The sequence below is a fragment of the Triticum aestivum genome, chromosome 2B (assembly GCF_018294505.1).
Source record: "Triticum aestivum cultivar Chinese Spring chromosome 2B, IWGSC CS RefSeq v2.1, whole genome shotgun sequence".
Lineage (NCBI taxonomy): Eukaryota > Viridiplantae > Streptophyta > Magnoliopsida > Poales > Poaceae > Triticum > Triticum aestivum.
The window spans coordinates 613131453-613139409 of NC_057798.1; positions in this window are offsets into that span (position 1 = coordinate 613131453).

Genomic DNA, 7957 nt, shown 5'->3' on the forward strand with positions numbered 1-7957 from the left:
GGATACTTGGATGAGAACCTTCTCATACCTGCCTTTAGTAACATGTTCAGTTGGAATTGGCACTAGAGAGCCAAACCAAAAAGCGAGAACATTTTCATTATGAAATTCTTAACTAAAGTAAAGTTAATTGAGCTTACTAAATTGAAGAAATTTGACCTGCTTGATACCAGAGTTGTTGTTCAGGTCTTGATTGGAACTTCTGAGAGTCAAGATAACAAAAGCTACACATTGTCTAGGTTAAATGTGAAAAATGCCATACATGCATGTCTTTGGAATGTGTGAATTAAATCCATCTCTTGGTCGAGTGCTTAAAGTTAACAAGGACTCTATTAGCAATAAATGTGTGACCGTTAAGTTTGGTGTGACAGATCAAAAAAGATTCCTACTTCTATCGAGATAACCACCAAGGAGCTATGGATTTTTTGTGTTACTTTTGAAGTAGAAGTGGTGGTGGAACAAGGTTGGTTCTGGTAGTTGTAAAAGAAGGGGGGAGAATAACATAATCATGATGAATAGAGATGGTTGAAATGATGAGTTCAGAGTAAATAAGATAAATAAAGTAGGGACAGAGAGAATTAATTGGGGGAGTTTATCTTTATCACAATATGAGGACATCCAAAAAGAGAAAGGTGGTACTAATATGGAAGTGGATGCTACCAATGGGGAGAAGAATTCTGATTTGCAAAAGGAAATGGTTGATGCCCCATGTGAGACTAATTATGTTTTGAACATTTAGCTAAAAGTGATGGAAGAGGATAATATTAGACAAGCGGTGAGAATTGCTTAGGATGAAAAAAAGGTTAACAGAGAATGACGCTGAAAGGAAAAACCTTCAATTTGAATTGTAGAAACAAGGCAAGATATTGCAAAAGCTATTTCAACCAGTGATGACTTCAAAATTCTAAAAACAAAAAGACGAAGAACGCACCAGCTGCGGAAGTGGAAGATTTCGGTAAACTGGAAGATGATAATGAATATTCCTTGCTAGAGCCGGTTTATTATGAGCCTAGTCAACATGAGGGTGAGCTTCTAGCTGCACATGGTTCCTTTGAGAATACAATTAGAAGAATTACTCGCATCTATAATTTTGTGGTAATCATTTTGAGGAAGTCGGGGGGACTTGAAACAGGTCGTAGAAATGTTACATACTCAAATACAGGTAAGATGTTACAGTGGAAGACATGTCTAAGGAGAGAGCTGCTCAAAATGATACGTATGGTGACACATCTATCCCTGACTTGCTGGATTCTAATAATCTCTTTCTTTTGACCATGTTACATTGTAATTGATTTGGGATGCACTATGGATATGATAGGGTAAAAATTGAAATTACGAGAAAAGCCGAAAATGTATTGCTAGACATGTTGTTTGGTAAGGGCACTTTATTTGAAACAAGGCATTTCAATAGCACACCACGTTCTATTAACACTGATGATTCAGATTTAAATGAATATGTTCTTATGGTGATAGTTCTGAAATCGAATTGGAAAATAAATAAGTGCATAAATTAAAACATGTGTTTTCTTTCAAAAATAGGATCCCTTATCACCTATAGCTACTAGGTTGAGAAAGGGTATTCTAGTCAATAGAATTGTTGGTAGCAGCAAAAAACACCATTTTGAAATGACAGGCCTCTTCTGGAATGCTAGAGGGACTGGAGGGGGTATTACAAAGAGGTTCATTTGAGACAGTATTTTAGATCATTCACTAGATTTCTTAGGCTTTCAGGAAACTATGAAAGAGACTTTACTAATAATTAATTATACAACTTGTGTAGTGGTAAGACTTTCAAATGGTATTGGACCCCACCTAGAGGTAAATTTGGGGGCATTTTACTTGAGGTTAATGAGGATTCTTTGGACATTCTAAATTCTAATCATGGGGATTACCATGTCAGGATACTTATGCATGATAAAAATAAGTAGAGTTAATAAGGAATTTTATTATTTTCTATGGAGATGCCCAACCGAAGAGGAAAGCTAAATTTTTAGTTCAAATCTCTATAGTTTATCATAGAAACACCCTAGCTTGAATAATGGAGGTGATTTCAATATCATTCGAAAGAGCTTTACAAAACATAACCCAATACACCTGGTCATTATAGTTTATATATAATGCCATCATTGAGCATGCTAGTTTGGGGGAATTGCCTCTTTATGGTAGCAATAACACTTGGGGCAATAATCTAGAATATTTTACTTTTGAGAAATTATATAGGATTTTAATTTTGACAGGGAAGAAAATAACTTCTCTCAATTGTGAATGCATTCGTTAGAGAAATTTCTGATCACATTTTCTTGTTGTATACTTGGGATGTAATAAGAGAACCCCCTATCTAATATGAGAATTCCTGGACTATGAGGGAGGACCTTAATGAAGTAGTTCAAAAAGTATCATATAATGAATTCTTAGGCTCCATCATTGAAATATGGTAGAAGAGGCTTAAATTACATAAGAGAAAACTGAAATGATTGGACAAAAATGTGGCTTCCCGGTATGGGAAACTCAAGAAAGAAATTTTAGGGAAACTAGATGCTATTAAGAAACATGTTAAACAATTTTGGCTCACTTGTTGACAGACAAGAGCAAAAATAGCTTAGGGGCCAATTGCATAAGCATTTAAAACAGGAAGAGCTGGAATGCGTGCAAAGATTTAAAAAAGGAAAATTAAATAGGGTGACTATAACACTAGATACTATCAGGCGAAACAAAATGGCTGGAGATGAAAAACTAAAATTCATGTTTAGAATAGGAAGAAGCGATCATAGAAGGTGAGGATGAACTTATGGATTACATTCCTAAATTTTATAAAAATACCTTTCTAGAAATCCCGATCAATGAAATTTGGAAGGTTGTATTTAGTATGGAACACAACAAAAGCCCATGACCTAATGGATTCCCAGTAGAATTTTATCAAAGGTTTGAGGATTTAATTAAATGTGATCTAAAAGCTATGTGTGATGATTTCCATGGGGAAAAATCAACTTAGCGAGATTCAACAATCATGTTATTACTTTAGCTCCTAAAACTAAGGATACAAACCAACTTCAGAAGCTCAGGCCAATTTTTCTGTCGAATGTTAGCTTCAGAATTTTCACTAAGATTCTTATGAATAGGCTTAGTGAGGAAATGGGGCCTTTAATTTCTCCTCCCCAAACTGATTTTTATAAAAGGAAGTTATATTTATTAAAGGGGAAGTTAATCTTGTATCAAGCTTTGAATTCAATACATGCCAATAAAACAAAGTGTCATGCTTTTCAAAGCGAACTTTGAAAAAACTCATGATAAAATCAAATGGCCTTTTGTTCTCAAAACACTAACTCTTAGAGGGATCCCTAACAAATGGAATGATTGGATCACAGAACCCATTCGGGGAACATGTATGTATAAAAGTCAATGATGTGATTGGTCCTTATTTTCCTACCTTCGAAGGGTCGAGGCAAGGGATCTCTTTGTCTCCCTTATTATTCAAATTAGTTGTTAATGCTCTCGCAATCATTTCAAGCAATGCAAAACAAAACATCGGAGTAATGAAAAAAATTCTCTGAAGTAGGGGTAAACACGATGCATTACACAAATGATACCATTTTCCTCTTACGTAATGATCTAACTAGAGAAAAAAACTAAAAATAGATTTGTGTGCTTTTAACAGATCCTTGGGCTAATAATTAATTTCGATAGAAGTGAAATTTTCTTGTTCGGAGAAGCATTGGATAAATTACAGGATTATAGAAGAATTTTTACTTGTAAAATAGGATATCTTCCTATAGAAATATTTAGGGATCCCGCACAATAAGACAAGGATTAGAAATAAGGAGTGGAAACCTGTCAAAAACAAAATATTAAATAGGTATGCTTGCCAGCAGGACAAGATGTTGAATATGACTAGCAGACTTGCTCTGGTACAATATATTATAAGTAGCTTTCTAGTTTTTAAGATGTACTTTTATCCCATTCGTGTGGGTGTTAAAAAAGGGTTGATTTCTTCAAATCTAGAATTTTCTGGCAGGGAGAGAAAGAAAACAAGAAGTACCCCCTTCTTAAATGGTCCGGCGCATGCCAACCAAAAACTTGGGAGGCTTAAGCATTATCAAATTATACATAATGAATAAAACCTTGACCCTTAAATGGTTGTGGAAACTTGAACCAAAAGGGGGTATTTAGTACATGTTGTTCAATAAATATAATTGAAACGAATGCTTATCTGGGATTCAATATAAACAAGGCGTCTCCCAATTTTGGCATGGCATCTTGTGAGTTAAACCTCTATACTTCAAATATGAGAGAAAACAAGTTGGGGCTGGCGATAATATTAAATTCTCAGAAGATTGGTGGTTGGTCGACAAACCCATCAGTCAGTCTTATGCTTGATTGTCTGTTATCTTCTTTAATAAAAACTAGATGCCACACCAGGAAGTTGTGCCATGGGAGAAAAGACCAACTGCACCAGGAAGTTAAGTAGACTACGGGCAACATGTCAATAAATGTTCATTTTCTAAATCATCCCCAAAGGGCATTAGCATGAATAAGAATACATATGTGATTGAAATTCAAGAAGCAATGGACATGCTAATAAACCGCGGGATATACACACGTGGATCATGGGAAGTGATTGTTCATATTAGGAGCACTTAGACATGAACTCGGTGCCAAACAGGTCAAGCGTGAACATTGTTTGACTAGCAAGGGGGCAACAACGCAGAATAACAAAGGCAATAAATGCCAACATCGTCCCTTCAAGGCGCAGCCTTTTGCACTGAGTCCGCTGCACATATGGGTTGGATGCAACCGAGAAATTAGTTAGGTCCGAGCCTTCTGAGCTGTCGGTATTTATCGTGCATCGATACATCTCCTACGTCTCTACAATACTTTTATTGTTTCATGCTACTATATTATCAATCTAGGAAACTTTATATGCAATTTTATATCATTTGGGGGGACTAACCTATTAACTCAGTGCCAATGGCAGTTCTGCTTATTCTTGATTTTACTGAAATTCCATACCAAACGGAGTCCAAATGCTATGAAACTTTTTGATAATTTTTCTGGACTTAAGAGACCATAGAAGCTTTGGGGGAGGACTATAAGACCTGTGAGAAGACGGCAAGACAATAGGGCGCGCCTTGAGGCCTTGTGGGCCCCTTGTGGCTCCGTCTAACCTAATTCCAGCAACACAAATTCCCAAATTTTCCAACCCCAGGCCCAGAGTACCCACTGAAACAATTTTTCCACCGCCGCAACCTTCCGTTCTTCCGCAATCCCATCTGGAGTACTTTTTTGGCACTCGACCATAGGGGGGATCATTCACGGAGGTCTTTGGTGTTTGCTTGAACTACATCGGTATTTTCCCAAAGAGGAAGGGATGATGCGGCACAACAACGGTAAGTATTTCCCTCAGTGATGAGACCAAGATTATCGAACCAATAGGAGAACCACACAACACCACGTAAACAGCTCCTGCACACAAAGAACAAATACTTGCAACTCGACGTAAGAGGGGTTTTCAATCCCTCATGGGTACAAAGAAAGATAAAATTGTAGTAGATTGGATAACTAGATCTCGCGGGAACGCGAGATAAAATAAATAACTAAAAATTGCAGCAAGGTATTTTTGTATTTTTGGATTAATAGAACTGAAAATAAAAGCGAAAAATAGGTCTTGAAGGCAAATATAATAAATAAAAGACCCGGGGGCCGTAGATTTCACTAGTGCCTTCTCTCAAGAAAAATAGCATACGGTGGGTAAACAAATTATTGTTGGGTAGTTGATAGAAATTCAAATAATCATGACAATATCCAGGCAATGATCATTATATAGGCATCACATCCAAGATTCGTAGACCGACAACTGCCAGCATCTACTAATATTACTCCACACATTGACCGATATCTAGCATGCATCTAGTGTATTAAGTTCATGGAGAAATGGAGTAATGCAATAAGAACGATGACATGATGTAGAAAAGATATATTTATGTATAAATAGACCCCATGTTGTTATCCTTAATAGCAACAATACATCCGTGTCGGTTCCCCTTCTGTCAATGGGATCAAGCACCGTAAGATCGAACCCATCACAAAGCACCTCTTCCCATGACAAGAAAAATTGATCTAGTTTTGCCTAACTAAACCAAAGATTCTAAGAAGAAATACAAGGCTATAAGTAATCATGCATATAAGAGATAAAAAGATACAAATAACTTTCATGGATAAAAACATAGATTTGATCATAAAATCAAAGTTCATCGGATCCCAACAAACACATCGCACAAAGAGTTACATCAAATAGATCTCCAAGAGACCATTGTATTGAGAATCAAGAGAGAGAGAGAGAGAGGAAGCCATCTAGCTACTAACTAACACCGAATAATGCACCACAAGTAGGATGTATTTTCATTGCATAACTATTGACTTTCATGCTTGCATAGGGAATCACAAACCTTAACACCAATATTCTTACTAAAGCATAATTACTCATCAACATGACTCACATATCACTATCACCATATCACAAAACTATTACAAAGAATCAAGTTTATTTTGTCCAATGATCTTCATGAAAGTTTTTATTATATCCCTCTTGGATATGTATCATTTTGGGACTAATTTCATATGTTACTTTTGATAGCTCAAACAAATTTAAGTGAAGATCATGAGCATAAAAAATTTCTTCTCTCAAAATAATTTAAGTGAAGCACGAGAGAATTTCTTAAAAATTTACTAACTCCCAAATAAATCTAAGTGAAGCATGAGAGCATTTCTTCAAAAATAGCAAACCACAGCGTGCTCAAAAAGATATAAGTCAAGCACTAGAGCAATTCCATAGCTCATAAAGATTTAAGTGAAGCATAGGGAGAATTCTAACAAGTCATAGCATACTTTTGGCTCCCTCAACTAGGTGTGTCCAGCAAGGATATTTGACATAAAACACAAAGCAAAACAAGCAAAGACTCATATCATACAAGATGCTCCAAGAAAAAATCATAATATGTGACAAATAAAAATATAGCTCAAAGTAAAATAACGATCGTTATTGGAAGAAAGAGGGATGCCACTCGGGGGCATCCCCAAGATTAGTTGCTTTATAATTCTTGAATATTATCTTGGGGTGCCTCGGGCATCCCCAAGCTTAGCCTTTTGCCAATCCTTGTTCCTTCATACATCGTGATCGCACGCAAAACTTGAAAACTTCAATCACACAAAACCCAACAAAACCTTCGTGAGATCCGTTAGTATAAGAAAGCAAATCACTACTTTAAGTACTTTTGCAAACCCATTCATATTTTTATTGTATTATATCTACTGCATTTTAACTTTTCCATGGCAAAAACTCTTCAAAGAAAACCATAAAATCATCAAAACAAGCACATAACACAACAAAAATAGAACCTGTAAAAAAACAGAACATTCTGTAGTATTCAGGGAACTTCGTATACTTCCGTAACACCAAAAATTCTTAAAAATTAGGAACACATGTAAAAGTTGTATAATAATCTTCTGCAAAAAAATAAATCAAAAGCTCTCTTCTGTTAAAAATGGGATTTTTTTTCTGAACGCAGAAGTTTTTGTTTTTCAGAAAGATCAAATCAACTATCACCCAAATTATCCCAAAGGCTTCGCTTGGCACAAACACTAATTTAAACCACAAAAACACATCTAAAAAAGGCATAATTGGGTATTTTACTGAAAACAACAAGAAAACTAAAAAGCAAAAAGATACAAGTTGCATTGCCTCCCAACAAGCGCTCTCGTTTTACGCCCCTAGCTAGGCATGAGATTTTATTGATGCTCACATGAAAGATAATAGTTGAAACATGAAGAGAGCATCATAAAACATATGACAAACACATTAAAGTCTAACATACTTCCTATGCATAGGAATTTTATAAGCAAACAAATTATCAAGACAAGATATATCTAGCATATGCATGGAAGAAGAAAGAAACAATAGCAATCT